Source organism: Salmo trutta, chromosome 19, assembly GCF_901001165.1.
Source record: "Salmo trutta chromosome 19, fSalTru1.1, whole genome shotgun sequence".
Lineage (NCBI taxonomy): Eukaryota > Metazoa > Chordata > Actinopteri > Salmoniformes > Salmonidae > Salmo > Salmo trutta.
Genome location: NC_042975.1, coordinates 6,687,222 through 6,709,821, shown reverse-complemented (window position 1 = coordinate 6,709,821; position 22,600 = coordinate 6,687,222). Strand labels below are relative to the sequence as shown.

The 22,600-nt window shown below is 42.9% G+C and overlaps 1 protein-coding gene across 1 annotated transcript in view; it reads left to right on the top strand.

The window, feature by feature from the left end:
- Window positions 1–14,861: 14,861 nt before the first annotated feature.
- The window catches only part of srrm3 (serine/arginine repetitive matrix 3), a gene marked incomplete in the record, with an annotated part of 158,853 nt that continues 151,114 nt past the window's right edge, over window positions 14,862–22,600 (top strand). The window contains 1 exon segment of the mRNA XM_029699563.1: window positions 14,862–15,053.

Sequence of the window (22,600 nt, the reverse complement as noted above, 5' to 3'; positions counted from 1 at the left end):
CATTCAACCCACATAATGCATATGTTACAGCATTCAACCCACATAATACATAATGTTACAGCATTCAACCCACATAATGCATATGTTACAGCATTCAACCCACATAATGCATAATGTTACAGCATTCAACCCACATAATGCATATGTTACAGCATTCAACCCACATAATGCATAATGTTACAGCATTCAACCCACATAATACATAATGTTACAGCATTCAACCCACATAATGCATATGTTACAGCATTCAACCCACATAATGCATAATGTTACAGCATTCAACCCACATAATGCATAATGTTACAGCATTCAACCCACATAATGCATAATGTTACAGCATTCAACCCACATAATGCATATGTTACAGCATTCAACCCACATAATGCATAATGTTACAGCATTCAACCCACATAATGCATAATGTTACAGCATTCAACCCACATAATGCATAATGTTACAGCATTCAACCACATAATAATGTGCATTCACCCACATAATGCATAATGTTACAGCATTCAACCCACATAATGCATAATGTTACAGCATTCAACCCACATAATGCATAATGTTACAGCATTCAACCCACATAATGCATATGTTACAGCATTCAACCCACATAATGCATATGTTACAGCATTCAACCCACATAATGCATATGTTACAGCATTCAACCCACATAATGCATATGTTACAGCATTCAACCCACATAATGCATAATGTTACAGCATTCAACCCACATAATGCATAATGTTACAGCATTCAACCCACATAATGCATATGTTACAGCATTCAACCCACATAATGCATAATGTTACAGCATTCAACCCACATAATGCATAATGTTACAGCATTCAACCCACATAATGCATAATGTTACAGCATTCAACTCACATAATGCATATGTTACAGCATTCAACCCACATAATGCATAATGTTACAGCATTCAACCCACATAATGCATATGTTACAGCATTCAACCCACATAATTGTCACGCCCTGACCGGGTGAACTCAGGTGTTTTGGGTCAGGGTGGTTTATGTTGGGTGGTTTTCCTGTGTTTGTTTTCTGTTTTGCGTTGGAGCCTTGTGTTGGCTCTATTGGGGAGTATTTCTATGTTGGTTTCTGTCTTCCCAATCAGAGACAGCTGTCGCTAGTTGTCTCTGATTGGGATCTCATTTAAGTTCATTTTCCCCCACGCTGTTGGTGGGGAATTGTATTTGCATTGCTATTCGTAGCCTGTGAAGCTGTTCGTTCGTGGTATCGTTTATTGTTTTGCTGGTTCACCGTTCTAATAAAAATGATGATGAACCAAACCTCCGCTGCGCCTTGGTCCCTCTATAACGACGAACGTTACAGAATTCCCCACCAAACCAGGACCAAGCAGCGGGAGGAAAAGGAGCGCGAGAGATGGGCTCGCGAGGGAAAGGAGTTCTGGACCTGGGAGGAGATCATGTCGGGGAAAGGACTCTGGCGGACGGACTCCCAGGTCGAGGAGGAAAAGCCAGCCGGTAGACGGAGTCACAGGCGGCGGTCGAGGAGGCCCGGAAAACAGCCCCAAGAAAATTTTTGGGGGGGGCTAATGGGGTGGTCCGGTAGGGCAGAGGAAGAGCCCAGACCACTGCTCTCGTGGGGGATGACGGCGGAGGAAGAGACGAGGATGAGGCAGTTGATTGAGGACCTGCAGAGGGAAGATCTGGAGGAGGAGCCCTGGTATGCGGAGTTGCGCGCTGTGTCGCCAGTGCGCCCGCACAGCCCAGTGCGTCCGGTGGACAGACCCAGCACATGCCGTGCTAAGATGGGAATCCAGCCGGGACGAGTGGCTAAACCAGCTCCACGCTACAGGTCACCTATACGTGTTCACAGTCCTGTCTGGCCCGTCCCTGCTCCCCGCACCAAGCCCACGGTGCGTGTCCACAGTCCTGTCCGGCCCGTCCCTGCTCCCCGCTCCAGGCCACGGGAAGCGGAGTTGCGCGGTGTGTCGCCAGTGCGCCCGCACAGCCCGGTACGTCCGGTGGACATGCCCAGCACATGCCGTGCTAGGATGGGCATCCAGCCAGGACGAGTGGCTAAACCGGCTCCACGCTTCAGGGCACCAGTACGTGTTCACAGTCCTGTCTGGCCCGTCCCTGCTCCCCGCACCAGGTTAGTGGTGCGTGTCCCCAGTCCTGTCCGGCCCGTTCCTGCTCCCCGCACCAAGTCAGAGGTGCGTGTTCCCAGTCCTGTCCGGCCCGTTCCTGCTCCCCGCACCAGGTTAGTGGTGCGTGTCCCCAGTCCTGTCCGGCCCGTTCCTGCTCCCCGCACCAGGTTAGTGGTGCGTGTCCCCAGTCCTGTCCGGCCCGTCCCTGCTCCCCGCACCAAGTCAGTGGTGCGTGTCCCCAGTCCTGTCCGGCCCGTCCCTGCTCCCCGCACCAGGTTAGTGGTGCGTGTCCCCAGTCCTGTCCGGCCCGTCCCTGCTCCCCGCACCAGGTTAGTGGTGCGTGTCCCCAGTCCTGTCCGGCCCGTCCCTGCTCCCCGCACCAGGTTAGTGGTGCGTGTCCCCAGTCCTGTCCGGCCCGTTCCTGCTCCCCGCACCAAGTCAGAGGTGCGTGTTCCCAGTCCTGTCCGGCCCGTTCCTGCTCCCCGCACCAGGTTAGTGGTGCGTGTCCCCAGTCCTGTCCGGCCCGTTCCTGCTCCCCGCACCAGGTTAGTGGTGCGTGTCCCCAGTCCTGTCCGGCCCGTCCCTGCTCCCCGCACCAAGTCAGTGGTGCGTGTCCCCAGTCCTGTCCGGCCCGTCCCTGCTCCCCGCACCAGGTTAGTGGTGCGTGTCCCCAGTCCTGTCCGGCCCGTCCCTGCTCCCCGCACCAGGTTAGTGGTGCGTGTCCCCAGTCCTGTCCGGCCCGTCCCTGCTCCCCGCACCAGGTTAGTGGTGCGTGTCCCCAGTCCTGTCCGGCCCGTCCCTGCTCCCCGCACCAGGTTAGTGGTGCGTGTCCCCAGTCCTGTCCGGCCCGTCCCTGCTCCCCGCACCAGGTTAGTGGTGCGTGTCCTCAGTCATGTCCGGCCCGTTCCTGCTCCCCGCACCAAGTCAGAGGTGCGTGTTCCCAGTCCTGTCCGGCCCGTTCCTGCTCCCCGCACCAGGTCAGTGGTGCGTGTCCCCAGTCCTGTCCGGCCCGTCCCTGCTCCCCGCACCAAGTCAGTGGTGCGTGTCCCCAGTCCTGTCCGGCCCGTCCCTGCTGCCCGCACCAAACCAGTGGTGCGTGTTCCCAGTCCGGCACGGCCCGGGTCCGGTCCACCGGTGCCCAATCCTGTTCCGGGCGACGGCTCCGCTCCAAAGCCTGGGCATGCCGCTCCACAGTGGTCCAGTCCGGGCCAGAGGGGTAGGGCTAAGGTGGAGGCGGGGGGGAGAACACGCCCGGGGCCAGAGCCTCCACCGAGGGTGAGGCGCCCACCCGGATTCCCCCCCTAATAGACTTAAGTTTGGTGCGCCGGGAGTACGCACCGTTGAGGGGGGGGTACTGTCACGCCCTGACCGGGTGAACTCAGGTGTTTTGGGTCAGGGTGGTTTATGTTGGGTGGTTTTCCTGTGTTTGTTTTCTGTTTTGCGTTGGAGCCTTGTGTTGGCTCTATTGGGGAGTATTTCTATGTTGGTTTCTGTCTTCCCAATCAGAGACAGCTGTCGCTAGTTGTCTCTGATTGGGATCTCATTTAAGTTCATTTTCCCCCACGCTGTTGGTGGGGAATTGTATTTGCATTGCTATTCGTAGCCTGTGAAGCTGTTCGTTCGTGGTATCGTTTATTGTTTTGCTGGTTCACCGTTCTAATAAAAATGATGATGAACCAAACCTCCGCTGCGCCTTGGTCCCTCTATAACGACGAACGTTACAATAATGCATATGTTACAGCATTCAACCCACATAATGCATATGTTACAGCATTCAACCCACATAATGCATATGTTACAGCATTCAACCCACATAATGCATAATGTTACAGCATTCAACCCACATAATGCATAATGTTACAGCATTCAACCCACATAATGCATATGTTACAGCATTCAACCCACATAATGCATAATGTTACAGCATTCAACCCACATAATGCATAATGTTACAGCATTCAACCCACATAATGCATAATGTTACAGCATTCAACTCACATAATGCATATGTTACAGCATTCAACCCACATAATGCATAATGTTACAGCATTCAACCCACATAATGCATATGTTACAGCATTCAACCCACATAATGCATAATGTTACAGCATTCAACCCACATAATGCATAATGTTACAGCATTCAACCCACATAATGCATATGTTACATCATTCAACCCACATAATGCATAATGTTACAGCAGTCAACCCCATAATGCATAATGTTACAAGCATTCAACACCCACATAATGCATATGTTACAGCATTCAACCCACATAATGCATAATGTTACAGCATTCAACTCACATAATGCATAATGTGACAAGCATTCAACCCACATAAATGCATATGTTACAGCATTCAACCCACATAATGCATAATGTTTACAGCATTCAACCCACATAATGCATAATGTTACAGCATTCAACCCACATAATGCATAATGTTACAGCATTCAACAACCCACATAATGACAGCATGTCAACCATAGTTAACAGCATTCAACCCACATAATGCATATGTTACAGCATTCACCACATAAGCATAATGTTACAAGCATTCAACCCACATAATGCATATGTTACAGCAAGTTCCAAACCCGACATAATGCATAATGTACAGCATTCAACCCACATAATGCATAATGTTACAGCATTCAACCCACATATGCAGATGTTACAGCATTCAACCCACATAATGCATAATGTTACAGCATTCAACCCACATAATGCATAATGTTACAGCATTCAACCCACATAATGCATAATGTTACAGCATTCAACCCACATAATGCATAATTTTACAGCATTCAACCCACATAATGCATATGTTACAGAATTCAACCCACATAATGCATAATGTTACAGCATTCAACCCACATAATGCATAATGTTACAGCATTCAACCCACATAATGCATATGTTACAGCATTCAACCCACATAATGCATAATGTTACAGCATTCAACCCACATAATGCATAATGTTACAGCATTCAACCCACATAATGCATATGTTACAGCATTTAACCCACATAATGCATAATGTTACAGCATTCCCACATAATGCATAATGTTACAGCATTCAACCCACATAATGCATAATGTTACAGCATTCAACCCACATAATGCCATAATGTTACAGCATTCAACCAACATAATGCATAGTTTACAGCATTCAACCCACATAATGCATAATGTTACAGCATTCAACCCACATAATGCATAATGCTTACAGCATTCAACCCACATAATGCATATGTTACAGCATTCAACCCACAATAATGCATAATGTTACAGCATTCAACCCCACATAATGCATAATGTTACAGCATTCAACCCACATAATGCATAATGTTACAGCATTCAACCACATAATGCATAATGTTACAGCATTCAACCCACATAATGCATAATGTTACAGCATTCAACCACATAATGCATAATGTTAACAGCAGTCAACCCACATAATGCATAATGTTACAGCATTCAACCCACATAATGCCATAATGTTACAGCATTCAACCCACATAATGCATAATTGTTACAGCATTCAACCCACATAATGCATAATGTTACAGCATTCAACCCACATAATGCATAATGTTACAGGCATTCAACCCACATAATGCATAATGTTACAGCATTCAACCCACATAATGCATAATGTTACAGCATTCAACCCACATAATGCATACTGTTACAGCATTCAACCCACATAATGCATAATGTTTTACAGCATTCAACCACATAATGCATATGTTACAGCATTCACCCACATAATGCATATGTTACAGCATTCAACCCACATAATGCATAATGTTACAGCATTCAACCCACATAATGCATAATGTTACAGCATTCAACCCACATAATGCATATGTTACAGCATTCAACCCACATAATGCATAATGTTACAGCATTCAACCCACATAATGCATATGTTACAGCATTCAACCCCCATAATGCTAATGTTACAGCATTCAACCCACATAATGCATAATGTTACAGCATTCAACCCACATAATGCATAATGTTACAGCATTCAACCCAACATAATGCATAATGTTACAGCATTCAACCCACATAATGCATATGTTACAGCATTCAACCCACATAATGCATAATGTTACAGCATTCAACCCACATAATGCATAATGTTACAGCATTCAACCACATAATGCACTAATGTTACAGCATTCAACCACATAATGCATAATGTTACAGCATTCAACCACATAATGCATAATGTTTACAGCATTCAACCCACATAATGCATAATGTTACAGCATTCAACCCACATAATGCATAATGTTACAGCATTCAAACCCACATAATGCATAATGTTACAGCATTCAACCCACTAAATGCATATGTTACAGCAGTGCAACCCACATAATGCATAATGTGACAGCATTCAACCCACATAATGCTATGTTACAAAGCATTCAACCCACATATGCATAAGTTCAGCATTGCAAAAAACCCCCATAATCCTATGTTACAGCATTCAACCCACATAATGCATAATGTTACAGCATTCAACCCACATAATGCATAATGTTACAGGCATCACCCACATAATGCATAAGGTACAGCATTCAAAACCCACATAATGCAATATGTTACAAGCATTCAACCCACAGAATGCAGATGTTACAGCATTCAACCCACATAATGCATATGTTACAGCATTCAACCCACATTATGCATAATGTTACAGCATTCAACCAACATAATGCATAATGTTACAGCATTCAACCCACATAATGCATAATGTTACAGCATTCAACCCACATAATGCATAATGTTACAGCATTCAACCCACATAATGCATAATGTTACAGCATTCAACCCACATAATGCATATAAGCTTACCACCAATGCACCCACCCACATAATGCATATGTTACAGCATTCAACCCACATAATGCATATGTTACAGCATTCAACCCACATAATGCATAATGTTACAGCATTCAACCCACATAATGCATATGTTACAGCATTCAACCCACATAATGCATAATGTTACAGCATTCAACCCACATAATGCATATGTTACAGCATTCAACCCACATAATGCATATGTTACAGCATTCAACCCACATAATGCATATGTTACAGCATTCAACCCACATAATGCATAATGTTACAGCATTCAACCCACATAATGCATATGTTACAGCATTCAACCCACATAATGCATATGTTACAGCATCAACCCACATAATGCATAATGTTACAGCATTCAACCCACATAATGCATAATGTTACAGCATTCAACCCACATAATGCATAATGTTACAGCATTTCAACCCACATAATGCATAATGTTACAGCATTCAACCCACATAATGCATAATTGTTACAGCATTCAACCCACATAATGCATAATGTTACAGCATTCAACCCACATAATGCATAATGTTTACAGCATTCAACCCACATAATGCATATGTTACAGCATTCAACCCACATAATGCATATGTTACAGCATTCAACCCACATTAATGCATAAATGTTACAGCATTCAACCACTATGCTATGTTACAGCATTCACCCACATAATGCATAATGTTACAGCATTCAACCCACATAATGCATAATGTTACAGCATTCAACCCACATAATGCATAATGTTACAGCATTCAACCCACATAATGCATAATGTTACAGCATTCAACCCACATAATGCATAATGTTACAGCATTCAACCCACATAATGCATATGTTACAGCAATTCAACCCACATAATGCATAATGTTACAGCATTCAACCCACATAATGCATAATGTTACAGCATTCAACCCCCCTTAATCCATATGTTACAGCATTCAACCCACATAATGCATAATGTAACAGCATTCAACCCCACATAATGCATAATGTTACAGCATTCAACCCACATAATGCTATGTTACAGCATTCAACCCACATATGCATATGTTACAGCATTCAACCCACATAATGCATAATGTTACAGCATTCAACCCACATAATGCATAATGTTACAGCATTCAACCCACATAATGCATAATGTTACAGCATTCAACCCACATAATGCATAATGTTACAGCATTCAACCCACATAATGCATATGTTACAGCATTCAACCCACATAATGCATAATGTTACAGCATTCAACCCACATAATGCATAATGTTACAGCATTCAACCCACATAATGCATAATGTTACAGCATTCAACCCACATAATGCATAATGTTACAGCATTCAACCCACATAATGCATAATGTTACAGCATTCAACCCACATAATGCATAATGTTACAGCATTCAACCCACATAATGCATAATGTTACAGCATTCAACCCACATAATGCATAATGTTACAGCATTCAACCCACATAATGCATAATGTTACAGCATTCAACCCACATAATGCATATGTTACAGCATTCAACCCACCATAATGCATAATGTTACAGCATTCCAACCCACATAATGCATAATGTTACAGCATTCAACCCACATAATGCATAATGTTACAGCATTCAACCCACATAATGCATAATGTACAGCATTCAACCCACATAATGCATAATGTTACAGCATTCAACCCACATAATGCATATGTTACAGCATTCAACCCACATAATGCATAATGTTACAGCATTCAACCCACATAATGCATATGTTAAGCATTCAACCCACATAATGCATATGTACGCATTCAACCCACATTAATGCATATGTACAGCATTCAACCCACATAATGCATATGTTACAGCATTCAACCCACATAATGCATATGTTACAGCATTCAACCCACATAATGCATATGTTACAGCATTCAACCCACATAATGCATAATGTTACAGCATTCAACCCACATAATGCATAATGTTACAGCATTCAACCCACATAATGCATAATGTTACAGCATTCAACCCACATAATGCATAATGTTACAGCATTCAACCCACATAATGCATAATGTTACAGCATTCAACCCACATAATGCATAATGTTACAGCATTCAACCCACATAATGCATAATGTTACAGAGTTCAACCCACATAATGCATAATGTTACAGCATTCAACCCACATAATGCATATGTTACAGCATTCAACCCACATAATGCATAATGTTACAGCATTCAACCCACATAATGCATATGTTACAGCATTCAACCCACATAATGCATATGTTACAGCATTCAACCCCAATAATGCATATGTTACAGCATTCAACCCCAACCATAATTGCATATGTTACAGCATTCAACCCACATTAATGCATAATGTTACAGCATTCAACCCACATAATGCATAATGTTACAGCATTCAACCCACATAATGCATATGTTACAGCATTCAACCCTCATAATGCATATGTTACAGCATTCAACCCACATAATGCATATGTTACAGCATTCAACCCACATAATGCATATGTTACAGCATTCAACCCACATAATGCATAATGTTACAGCATTCAACCCACATAATGCATAATGTTACAGCATTCAACCCACATAATGCATTATGTTACAGCATTCAACCCACATAATGCATATGTACAGCATTCAACCCACCATATGCTAATGTTACAGCATTTCAACCCACATAATGCATAATGTTACAGCATTCAACCCACATAATGCATAATGTTACAGCATTCAACCCACATAATGCATAATGTTACAGCATTCAACCCACATAATGCATATGTTACAGCATTCAACCCACATAATGCATATGTTACAGCATTCAACCCACATAATGCATATGTTACAGCATTCAACCCACATAATGCATAATGTTACAGCATTCAACCCACATAATGCATAATGTTACAGCATTCAACCCACATAATGCATATGTTACAGCATTCAACCCACATAATGGGTTGAATGCTGTAGGCATCCCTGTAGCTCAGTTGGTAGAGCATGGTGTTTGCAACGCCAGGGTTGTGGGTTCGATTCCCACTTGGGGCTAGCACAGAAAAAAAAATGTATGAAATGTATGCATTCACTACTGTAAGTCGCTCTGGATAAGAGTGTCTGCTAAATGACTAAAATGTAAAAAAAATAATGCATATGTTACAGCATTCAACCCACATAATGCATATGTTACAGCATTCAACCCACATAATGCATATGTTACAGCATTCAACCCACATAATGCATAATGTTACAGCATTCAACCCACATAATGCATAATGTTACAGCATTCAACCCACATAATGCATAATGTTACAGCATTCAACCCACATAATGCATAATGCGTTTAACTTCCCCCCCCCCCCAAAAAAAAAGAAACCGAAATTGGAAACAGTTATTTTTTATTTTTTAAAATCAAACCTAAACCGAACCCACCTCAAAAAGCACTGTTAGGGTACGGTACGGATGGTTCAGTACCCAAAATAAGTACATCCTTTGAGGGGCCAGAACATGTCTCTCCTTTACAAAAGGGATTTATGTACAGTACCAGTCAAAGGTGTGGACACACCTACTTATTCCAGGGTTTTTCTATATTTTTACTATTTTCTACGTTGTTGAATAATAGTAAAGACATCAAAACTATGAAATAACACATATGGAATCACGTAGTAACCGAAAAAGTGTTAAACAAATCAACATTTATTTTAGATTCTTCAAAGTAGCCACCCCTTTGCCTTGATGACAGCTTTGCACACTCTTGGCATTCTCTCAACCAGTTTCATGAGGTAGTCACCTGGAATGCATTTCAGTGAACAAGTGTGCGTTGTTAAAAGTTCATTTGTGGAATTTCTTTCCTTCTTAATGCGTTTGAGCCAATGAGTTGTGTTGTGACTCGGTAGGGGTGGTATACAGACGACAGACCTATTTGGTACAAGACCATATTATCCTTTCTGGCGCAGGCGTCCCGCTAGCGACCCACCTCGACAACATCCGGTGAAATTGCAGAGCGCCAAATTCAAAATACAGAAAACGTAATATTTAACCTTCATGATAATACAAGTGTCATACATGATTCTTTAGCTTAGAATCTTGGCAATCTAATCGCATTGTCCGATTTCCAAAATGCTATACGGCGAAAGCACAGCATTTGATTATCTGAGGTCAGCACTCCCCACAACAGCATATTATCCAAACAAGCACAGGCGTCACAAAATGGCAAATAGCGACAAAATAAGTCACTTACCTTTGAAGATCTTCCTTTTATCACAATCACAAGAGTCCCCGGAACACAATGAATGGTTGTTTTGTTCGATAAAGTCCATCTTTATATCCCAAATAGTCCAATTTGTAGGCGTCATTGAGTTCAGTAATCCACCCGTTCAGAATGCAGACATAGGAGTTCCAAAAGTTACCAGTAAAAGTTTATCCAAACAAATCAAACGACATTTCTAATTCATTATTAGGTACTGTAATATTTAAATAAACGATAATATTTCATACGGAGCGAACTATTTTCAATAGGAAAGGAAAAGAACGCAGTGCGCTCCCTCGGTCACGCGCTCAATGAGACTAGTTTTGCCATGGGACTTCCTGAGGATAAACAACTATTCCTCGTTAGTTTTTCAGAATAAAAGCCTGAAACCATGTATAAAGACTATTGACATCTAGTGGAAGCCATAGGAACTGCAATTTGGGAGGCGGGAGTCTTTGTATTCAATAGGTTAAGCTTGGAATTGGCTGGCAGGTCAACAGAAAAAAATTGGTCTTCGGGTTTTCGCCTGCCAAATCAGTTCTGTTATACTCACAGACATATTTTTAACAGTTTTAGAAACTTCTGAGTTTTTTCTATCCAAATCTACCAATTATATGCATATCCTAGCTTATGGGCCTGAGTAACAGGCAGTTTACTTTGGGCACCTCAATCATCCAAACTAGCCCTAAAGAGTTGTAAGGTGAGAACAGCTCAAATAAGCAAAGAGAAAACACAGTCCATCATTACTTTAAGAAATGAAGGTCAGTCAATACGGAACATTTCTTTAAGTGCAGTCGCAAAAACCATCAAGCGCTATGATGAAACTGGCTCTCATGAGGACCGCCACAGGAAAGGAAGACCCAGAGTTACCTCTGCTACAGAGGATAAGTTCATTAGAGTTACTAGCATCAGAAATTGCAGCCCATATAAATGCTTCACAGAGTTCAAGTAACAGACACATCTCAATATCAACTGTTCAGGGGAGACTGTGTGAATCAGGCCTTCGTGGTCGAATTGCTGCAAAGAAACCACTACTAAAAGAAACCAATAATAAGAAGAGACTTGCTTGGGCCAAGAAACACGAGCAATGGACATTAGACCAGTGGAAATCTGTCCTTTGGTCTGATGAGTCCAAATTTGAGATTTTTGGTTCCAACCACTGCGTCTTTGTGAGACGCAGAGTAGGTGAACGGATGATCTCTGCATGTGTGTTTCCCACCGTGAAGCATGGAGGAGGTGGTGTGATGGTGTGGGAGTGCTTTGCTGGTGACACGGTCAGTGATTTATTTAGAATTCAAGGCACACTTAACCAGCATGGCTACCACAGCATTCTGCAGTGATTCGCCATCTCATCTGGTTTGGGCTTAGTGGGACTATCATTTGTTTTTTAACAGGACAATGACCCAAAACACACCTCCAGGCTGTGTAAGGGCTATTTTTTGATCCAGCCCTGAAACATCCAAGTCTGCTTATCAAGGTCCTTCCTGTTGAGCAGCTGATGTTTAGGTTACAATGTGGTTTGACCAGGGCCTTGAACAAAAGTCTGCAAAACCCATGCAGTAGCTATCCTGGAGGATGGTTGCCACCCTTGATATAAAATAATGCAACATTACAACCAAATACTTTTTGTTTTTATAAAAGTATTTCTTCATTCAAAGAATCAGGTGTCAAATGGATAAGGTAGGCTACTTCAGAGCAAGGTATCTATAACTAGACATGTTTATATACTAGGCTCATATATTCATGTTTCAAGGGGAGATCTATGCACAGCAAGTTATTTTTCGATTAGGCTATTCTTAGAATATTTCTTTACGTTGTCGCAATTACATGGCTACTTCGGAATCCCAGTTTTCAAACGGTGCATATGTATTTACACTATCTAGGCTACAGTGCCGTTGGAATGGCGACAACGACACTAATGCTTAGTTAGCTATTGGCAACTAGCGAGATAACTGCTACAAGTTATGTTTGGAATTTGCTATCTAGTTAATCTGTTTCGCTGTCATTATTTTATACCTGCTGCTGGAATGTCGAGTTCTCTCTCGGGAAACGGCCCTCTTGCACTGGCACACACGAGACACACACAGACACGAGACACACACAGACACGAGACACACACAGACACGAGACACACACACACACGAGACACACACACACACGAGACACACACACACGAGACACACACACACGCACTGAAGGATCATTCCAACAATGGCTGATATGTCGATTTTTTAAATATTTTTTTGTGATTGATAATATTTAAAGGTGTTCCTTCAAAAATTATTTTAACAACATTTAAGAAACAAATTTCCATGACTTTTCATGACCTCAACAAACCCTAATTTGACTATTTTGATCAGGGCATTTTGCGCATTCAGGCTGGCCCATTTTCAATCTGCGCAATTCTTGAACTGTCACGCACAGATGCACAGACTAGCGGCAAATAAACGTGAACAAAATAGAATCAGGAAATGATTGCCCACTCTCCAAATGCTATGCAATGCAGATGCCGCCTTCATCCCGCTTTGATAAACTTGCTCGTTGTGTGAATCTGGGTAGGCGATAGGCTACTTTTTTTTAAATGAGCTCCCGAGTGGTGCAGCGGTGTAAGACACTGCATCTCAGTGCTAGAGGCGTCACTACAGTTCCTTGTTCGAATCCAGGCTGTATCACATCGGGCCGTGATTGGGAGCCCCATAAAGCGGCGCACAATTGGCCCAGCGTCGTCCGGGTTTGGCCAGATTAGGCCGTCAATGTAAATAAGAATTTGTTTTTAACAGACTTGCCTAGTTAAATTTAAAAATGATGGAGGAGCTGGTAAACAATTTCCCAAACATTAGAAGTGCCAGTATGGTGTCCGGACAGCTCTGACCCAAATCAAGCACTCATAGGCCTACTTCACATAATGGACTTTTATGGATTGTTTTTATAGCACTGAAATAATTTTTAAATGACAATTTCTGTGCTCTGTTGTCCCAATAAAATGAATCAGAGTATTTGTAGGCAGAGCCAACTGAACGGGTTGCCTTTCAATCCACGTAGGCTACTATAACTGTGAATGAAATATTCATCTATGCTCTTTTGAAATGACATATGGTAACACAGCTGCCAAGTGGATTTAACTTGTCTGTACTAATTGTCTATCTCAGTTTATTATTGCATTGTATATTGGAAGTATTGTCTTTACCCAACAACGCTCTATCCCCTGCTTAATAAAACCCTGTATTTACATACTGTCTTGAATGCAAATAGATGAGCCATATGTTTCCCACAGAGGAAGGACAGAGTGGGTTTGTCCATGCACATTAATTATTCGATATGAATCTGATTATGCCAATACTCTAAACAATCAGCATGGGCTTGCGGTCAAAACGGCCACGCTAGATGGCGCATTCCGAACGTAAACGCCAAATATCACCCTTCCAGGCTTTTGTAGACTATTTTTATCGGACAGCATCCTTTTTGCATTGTTCATAGATGCAACGTTCCCTCCCATCCGGTAGAGGCTGCTGTGCAGTATGCTGGTGAGGAGCGCTGTGTTTTTACAACACTGCTTTGCTGCTGCTTAGTGCGCTGTCCACTTCAGCACCAGGCAGGAGAAAAGTCAGCTCGAGATTGGGAATCCAGGACCACGGACACATCCTACACAAGAGGACGGCACCCCCCTTCAGCGTCACACGTTGTCCGAAATACAGAAACACTCACCGCTGTCGGCCGCCCAACAATTCCTTTATTCAGGAGAGAGGGATACGAACAAGGTAAGAAACATCACATCACCTCGTGCTTATTCATAGAAGAGGAATTAAGTTGAGAAGCTCGCGACAGCAGGGCTGTTCGCGCATCAGTGAAGAATGAACGGTAGCTCAAACCCCGTTAGCATGCTCAGGCTGGATGAAATGAACAGATTCACTTTGCAGTTATATTTTACTATTGCTCCTGTGTAAACACGACAGTCTTGTTTTGTTAGCGCAAATTGTGCGTTCAAAGAAATGTCCGTGTACAAACAAAATACCGTTATTGTTGTTAACCACACAGATCGAGGCGCTGCAGATGTCCCTGTTTTTTGTTGTTGTACTAATCGATTTCCGGAGCTCCGTTGCCAGCTACTTCTTTCATTCGTAGGTTCATGCTTTTATATGTTTACCGTTAACCGTTCAGTGAACTGTCTGTGGTTGTTCATAATCATTTTAGCCTCAAATATGAGCCGCGCTGATATGAGTTTGGGGATGACATAGTTCATTGTATATGTGTTTATAGCGTGCTACTATCATTCATCTGACCTGATAGTGAATCAAATGGTGTAGTATGTTTTATAATAATCGTCCTATTCATGACTACCTTCCCTGAGCCATTATTGAAATCATACACAATTTGACATTTTATATGATGAATCCTGACTGAGTGATGAATGTCCTTGATTTCCCCCGACATAAATGATAACGGTACAGTATACAGAATGAAATTGACCGGCGTCCTTGAATACAGGAATCCACATCAGTTCAGTAGGCTACTCTCAACTCAATGGGTAAATTGCTCCCATTTCCCTATGGCTCCAGATGCAATTTACACTGGTTTAGCTGTGGGTCTGACATAGTTCTGCATGGAGGTAAATATAGCATACACATGGCAAGCATTGAAAGACAGGCAGAGAGTTGGTGTCATCCTAAGCATTATTGCTGGACACAACTTTGCCGTGTTTTTTTGGCTGAGGAACTGGTTGTACAGAAGACGTTGGTTGTCATATGGTGTTATTGTTTATTGGCATACTGTAAATTGGTTGTCCTACTGTAAATTGGTTGTCATACTGTTAATTGGTTGCCTTACTGTAAATTGCTTGTCATACTCTGAATTGGTTGTCATACTGTAAATTGGTTGTCATACTGTAAATTGGTTGTCATACTGTTAATTGGTTGCCTTACTGTAAATTGCTTGTCATACTCTGAATTGGTTGTCATACTGTAAATTGCTTGTCATACTGTAAATTGCTTGTCATACTGTAAATTGGTTGTCATACTGTAAATTGGTTGTCATACTGTTAATTGGTTACCTTACTGTAAATTGCTTGTCATACTCTGAATTGGTTGTCGTACTGTAAATTGGTTGTCATACTGTAAATTGGTTGTCATACTGTTAATTGGTTGCCTTACTGTAAATTGCTTGTCATACTGTAAATTGGTTGTCATACTGTAAATTGGTTGTCATACTGTTAATTGGTTGCCTTACTGTAAATTGCTTGTCATACTCTGAATTGGTTGTCGTACTGTAAATTGGTTGTCATACTGTTAATTGGTTGCCTTACTGTAAATTGCTTGTCATACTGTTAATTGGTTGCCTTACTGTAAATTGGTTGTCATACTCTGAATTGGTTGTCGTACTGTAAATTGGTTGTCATACTGTTAATTGGTTGCCTTACTGTAAATTGGTTGTCATACTGTTAATTGGTTGCCTTACTGTAAATTGCTTGTCATACGCTGAATTGGTTGTCGTACTGTAAATTGGTTGACATACTGTAAATTGCTTGTCATACTGTAAATTGGTTGACATACTGTAAATTGGTTGTCTTACTGTAAATTGGTTGTCTTACTGTAAATTGGTTGTCATACGGTGTAACAGTTGGTTGTCACATGGTGTTTGCAGTTAGTTGTTGTGTTAAGTGTGTCCTGATAAGTGTCATCCAATGTTACTGTGAGTGTTCAAAATCAAATCAAATTTTATTTGTCACATGTTACAGTGAAATGCTTTTCTTGCCCTTAAATGCCCTTAACTAACAATGCAGTTTTAAGAAGAAAAAATATACATGAAATAAATATAACAAATAATTAAGGAGCAACAATAAAATAACAGTAGCAAGGCTATATACAGGGGTTACCGGTACAGAGTCAATGTGGAGGCTATATACAGGGGTTACCGGTACAGAGTCAATGTGGAGGCTATATACATGGGGTACCGGTACAGAGTCAATGTGGAGGCTATATACAGGGGGTACTGGTACAGAGTCAATGTGGAGGCTATATACAGGGGGTACCGGTACAGAGTCAATGTGGAGGCTATATACAGGGGGTACCGGTGCAGAGTCAATGTGGAGGCTATATACAGGGGTTACCGGTACAGAGTCAATGTGGAGGCTATATACAGGGGTTACCGGTACAGAGTCAATGTGGAGGCTATATACAGGGGTTACCGGTACAGAGTCAATGTGGAGGCTATATACAGGGGGGTACCGGTACAGAGTCAATGTGGAGGCTATATACAGGGGGTACCGGTACAGAGTCAATGTGGAGGCTATATACAGGGGGTACCGGTACAGAGTCAATGGGGAGGCTATATACAGGGGTACTGGTACAGAGTCAATGTGGAGGCTATATACAGGGGGTACCGGTACAGAGTCAATGTGGAGGCTATATACAGGGGGTACTGGTACAGAGTCAATGTGGAGGCTATATACAGGGGGTACCGGTACAGAGTCAATGTGGAGGCTATATACAGGCGGTACCGGTACAGAGTCAATGTGGAGGCTATATACAGGGGGTACCGGTACAGAGTCAATGTGGAGGCTATATACAGGGGGTACCGGTACAGAGTCAATGTGGAGGCTATATACAGGGGGTACTGGTACAGAGTCAATGTGGAGGCTATATACAGGGGGTACTGGTACAGAGTCAATGTGGAGGCTATATACAGGGGGTACCGGTACAGAGTCAATGTGGAGGCTATATACAGGGGGTACCGGTACAGAGTCAATGTGGAGGCTATATACAGGGGGTACCGGTACAGAGTCAATGTGGAGGCTATATACAGGGGGTACCGGTACAGAGTCAATGTGGAGGCTATATACAGGGGGTACTGGTACAGAGTCAATGTGGAGGCTATATACAGGGGGTACCGGTACAGAGTCAATGTGGAGGCTATATACAGGGGGTACCGGTACAGAGTCAATGTGGAGGCTATATACAGGGGGTACCGGTACAGAGTCAATGTGGAGGCTATATACAGGGGGTACCGGTACAGAGTCAATGTGGAGGCTATATACAGGGGTTACCGGTACAGAGTCAATGTGGAGGCTATATACAGGGGTACCGGTACAGAGTCAATGTGGAGGCTATATACAGGGGGTACCGGTACAGAGTCAATGGGGAGGCTATATACAGGGGTACTGGTACAGAGTCAATGTGGAGGCTATATACAGGGGGTACCGGTACAGAGTCAATGTGGAGGCTATATACAGGGGGTACTGGTACAGAGTCAATGTGGAGGCTATATACAGGGGGTACCGTACAGAGTCAATGTGGAGGCTATATACTGGGGGTACCGGTACAGAGTCAATGTGGAGGCTATATACAGGGGGTACCGGTACAGAGTCAATGTGGAGCTATATACAGGGGGTACCGGTACAGAGTCAATGTGGAGGCTATATACAGGGGGTACCTGGTACAGAGTCAATGTGGAGGCTATATACAGGGGGTACTGGTACAGAGTCAATGTGGAGGCTATATACAGGGGGTACCGGTACAGAGTCAATGTGGAGGCTATATACAGGGGGTACCGGTACAGAGTCAATGTGGAGGCTATATACAGGGGGTACCGGTACAGAGTCAATGTGGAGGCTATATACAGGGGGTACCGGTACAGAGTCAATGTGGAGGCTATATACAGGGGGTACCGGTACAGAGTCAATGTGGAGGCTATATACAGGGGGTACCGGTACAGAGTCAATGTGGAGGCTATATACAGGGGGTACCGGTACAAGAGTCAATGTGGAGGCTATATACAGGGGGTACCGGTACAGAGTCAATGTGGAGGCTATATACAGGGGTACCGGTACAGAGTCAATGTGGAGGCTATATACAGGGGGTACCGGTACAGAGTCAATGTGGAGGCTATATACAGGGGTTACCGGTACAGAGTCAATGTGGAGGCTATATACAGGGGGTACCGGTACAGAGTCAATGTGGAGGCTATATACAGGGGGGTACGGTACAGAGTCAATGTGGAGGCTATATACAGGGGGTACCGGTACAGAGTCAATGTGGAGGCTATATACAGGGGGTACCGGTACAGAGTCAATGTGGAGGCTATATACAGGGGGGTACCGGTACAGAGTCAATGTGGAGGCTATATACAGGGGGTACCGGTACAGAGTCAATGTGGAGGCTATATACAGGGGGTACCGGTACAGAGTCAATGTGGAGGCTATATACAGGGGCTACCGGTACAGAGTCAATGTGCGGGGGCACCGGTTAGTCGATGTAATTGAGGTAATATGTACATGTAGTTAGAGCTCTCACCTTAGCCACCCTTATGCAGCCAGCTAGTCAGCCAGCTAGTCAGCCAGCTAGTCAGCCAGCTAGTCAGCCAGCTAGTCCAGTCCAGACTAGTCCAGACTAGTCCAGTCCAGACTAAGAGTCTGATGGAGGGATTAGATCAGTGTGTATTAATATGAAGCTAGCTGCTAGCAGAACACAAGGTGACTAAGAAAGAAACGTGGTTGAAGTCTGTAGTCTGGACAATAGAGACCTACTGTCTGCTACATCTCTCTCTCTATCTCTCTCTCTCTCTCTCTCTCTCTCTCTTCTCTCTCCTCTCTCTCTCTCTCTCTCTCTCTCTCTCTCTCTCTCTCCTCTCTCTCCTCTCTCTCTCTCTCTCTCTCTCTCTCTCTCTCTCTTTCTCTCTCTCTCATATATATATATATCTATATCTCTCTCTCTATATCGCTCTCTATCTCTCTCTCTCTCTCTCTCTCTCTCTCTCTCTCTCTCTATATATATATATATATAAATATCTCTCTCTCTCTCTCTCTCTCTCCGTCCCCTCTCTCTCCTTCTTCCCGTCTCGAAACGGCCCTAAACACCTCTCCCTACGCAGATCAGCGTGTTTTTAAATCCAAACAGTAAATGTTAGAGCACAATGGGTGGCAGGGCTAGTTCTCCCTATATCAAAGACAGCGATTCCTTCCAAATGATGTTCTTATCGCTGAGCAGCAGGGAGAACAAAGCCAGAAACTGTTCCCCTTCATTCCTCTTAAACCACCAGCCAGCACCGGGGTGGGCTGGGTTGTGTGGATGTGTGTGTGCATGTGTATTTGTGTGGATCACATGTAGTGTGATCCAGGAAGTCTCCTTCAGAAGAGGGCATTACTGTGACCATCACATGTTGTGGGATCCAGGAAGTCTCCTTCAGAAGAGGGCATTACTGTGACCTTCACATGTAGTGTGATCCAGGAAGTCTCCTTCAGAAGAGGGCATTACTGTGACCATCACATGTAGTGTGATCCAGGAAGTCTCCTTCAGAAGAGGGCATTACTGTGACCATCACATATTGTTTGATCCAGGAAGTCTCCTTCAGAAGAGGGCATTACTGTGACCATCACATGTAGTGTGATCCAGGAAGTCTCCTTCAGAAGAGGGCATTACTGTGACCATCACATGTAGTGTGATCCAGGAAGTCTCCTTCAGAAGAGGGCATTACTGTGACCATCACATGTAGTGTGATCCAGGAAGTCTCCTTCAGAAGAGGGCATTACTGTGACCATCACATATTGTGGGATCCAGGAAGTCTCCTTCAGATCTGTACTTTTAAGGGCTTTATTTACTAGTTCTAATGGTGTAAAGGATTTCAATCTGTATTGTATAGCATTTTCAGTAGACATACGAGTGCAGTTAGCACCTTCCAGTCTTCCAGTTGGGTTAGTTAATATGAAATATTACAGAAAGACAAGCCCCCAGTCTCCCCTGTCTGTCAGCCCCATACTGTATGCCCAGGGACTTCACACACTGTGCTGGTGGCCAAATTAAAATGCCTCTGTTCCCATCCATATTTCAACCTATCACCCTCCAAGCACACACACACAAACACACACCCACACACATGCATGTGTGTGGGTGAGTGAGAGAAAAAAAGAGAGATAGTGCGAGGAGAAAGAGAGAGGAGAGGAGAGAGAGTTGATGTCATCTGGCTCACGTATCTGTGTGTATCTGTGTGCATCTGTGTGCATCTGTGTGCATCTGTGTGCATCTGTGTGCATCTGTGTGCATCTGTGTGTAAGCCTACTATCTGTCTGGAGTAGCTCAGTCCTGGACCCAATGGACTGTTCCTCATAGATGGGAGAATGTATACTTCCCCTGCATTCAAGACTCCCTCTGCCTAAACAAATCAAAATAAATAGTGGATTCCTCAAGGGTTCTATGGGAAGGGTTCTGCAACCATAATGACCCATAGAACCCAGTGAGCTCATCAACGGTTCTTTACATTTCACAAACGTTTTTTTCTTCTTCTCTCTTTTGGTGATAATTAAAATGTAGGGGAGGTCGGCTCATTTGAATATTTTGAGGTGTGATTTGCGTACAGCTCTTTTTGTGAAACTTTGAGTGAGAATGTCATTCCGGTCGATGTAATGTGTTGCATTATGCCTTTACGTTTTGTATCAGACTACGGCCAGTGATGGTGACTTGTGAAAGACTCACGTATGGCCTTGTGACAATTGATAACAGTTGACTAAATCAGTCAGTGGTTCTCAATTCTCTCCTCGTGGACCCCCAGCTGTTCCAGAGGTAGATTCAACTTGTCAATTAACACAATAATAAAACCTATGACATTTTAACAACATACTGTAATATGGCTGACCAGAATAAAAAAGAACCTGTATGGTTCTCCAAAAGGATCTACAAAGAACCTTTCAGATTGTGAATGGTTCTTTATAGAACCATTCTCCATAAAGGTTCTATAAAGAACCATAATAAAGTGTTCTATATAGCCACATAGTGGAACCTTTTTTAAATGGTTCTTTATAGAACCATTCTCCATAAAGGTTCTATAAAGAACCATAATAAAGTGTTCTATATAGCCACATAGTGGAACCTTTTTTTAATGGTTCTTTATAGAACCATTCTCCATAAAGGTTCTATGAAGAACCATAATAAAGTGTTCTATATAGCCACATAGTGGAACCTTTATTTAATGGTTCTTTATAGAACCATTCTCCATAAAGGTTCTATGAAGAACCATAATAAAGTGTTCTATATAGCCACATAGTGGAACCTTTATTTAATGGTTCTTTATAGAACCATTCTCCATAAAGGTTCTATAAAGAACCATAATAAAGTGTTCTATATAGCCACATAGTGGAACCTTTATTTAATGGTTCTTTATAGAACCATTCTCCATAAAGGTTCTATGAAGAACCATAATAAAGTGTTCTATATAGCCACATAGTGGAACCTTTATTTAATGGTTCTTTATAGAACCATTCTCCATAAAGGTTCTATGAAGAACCATAATAAAGTGTTCTATATAGCCACATAGTGGAACC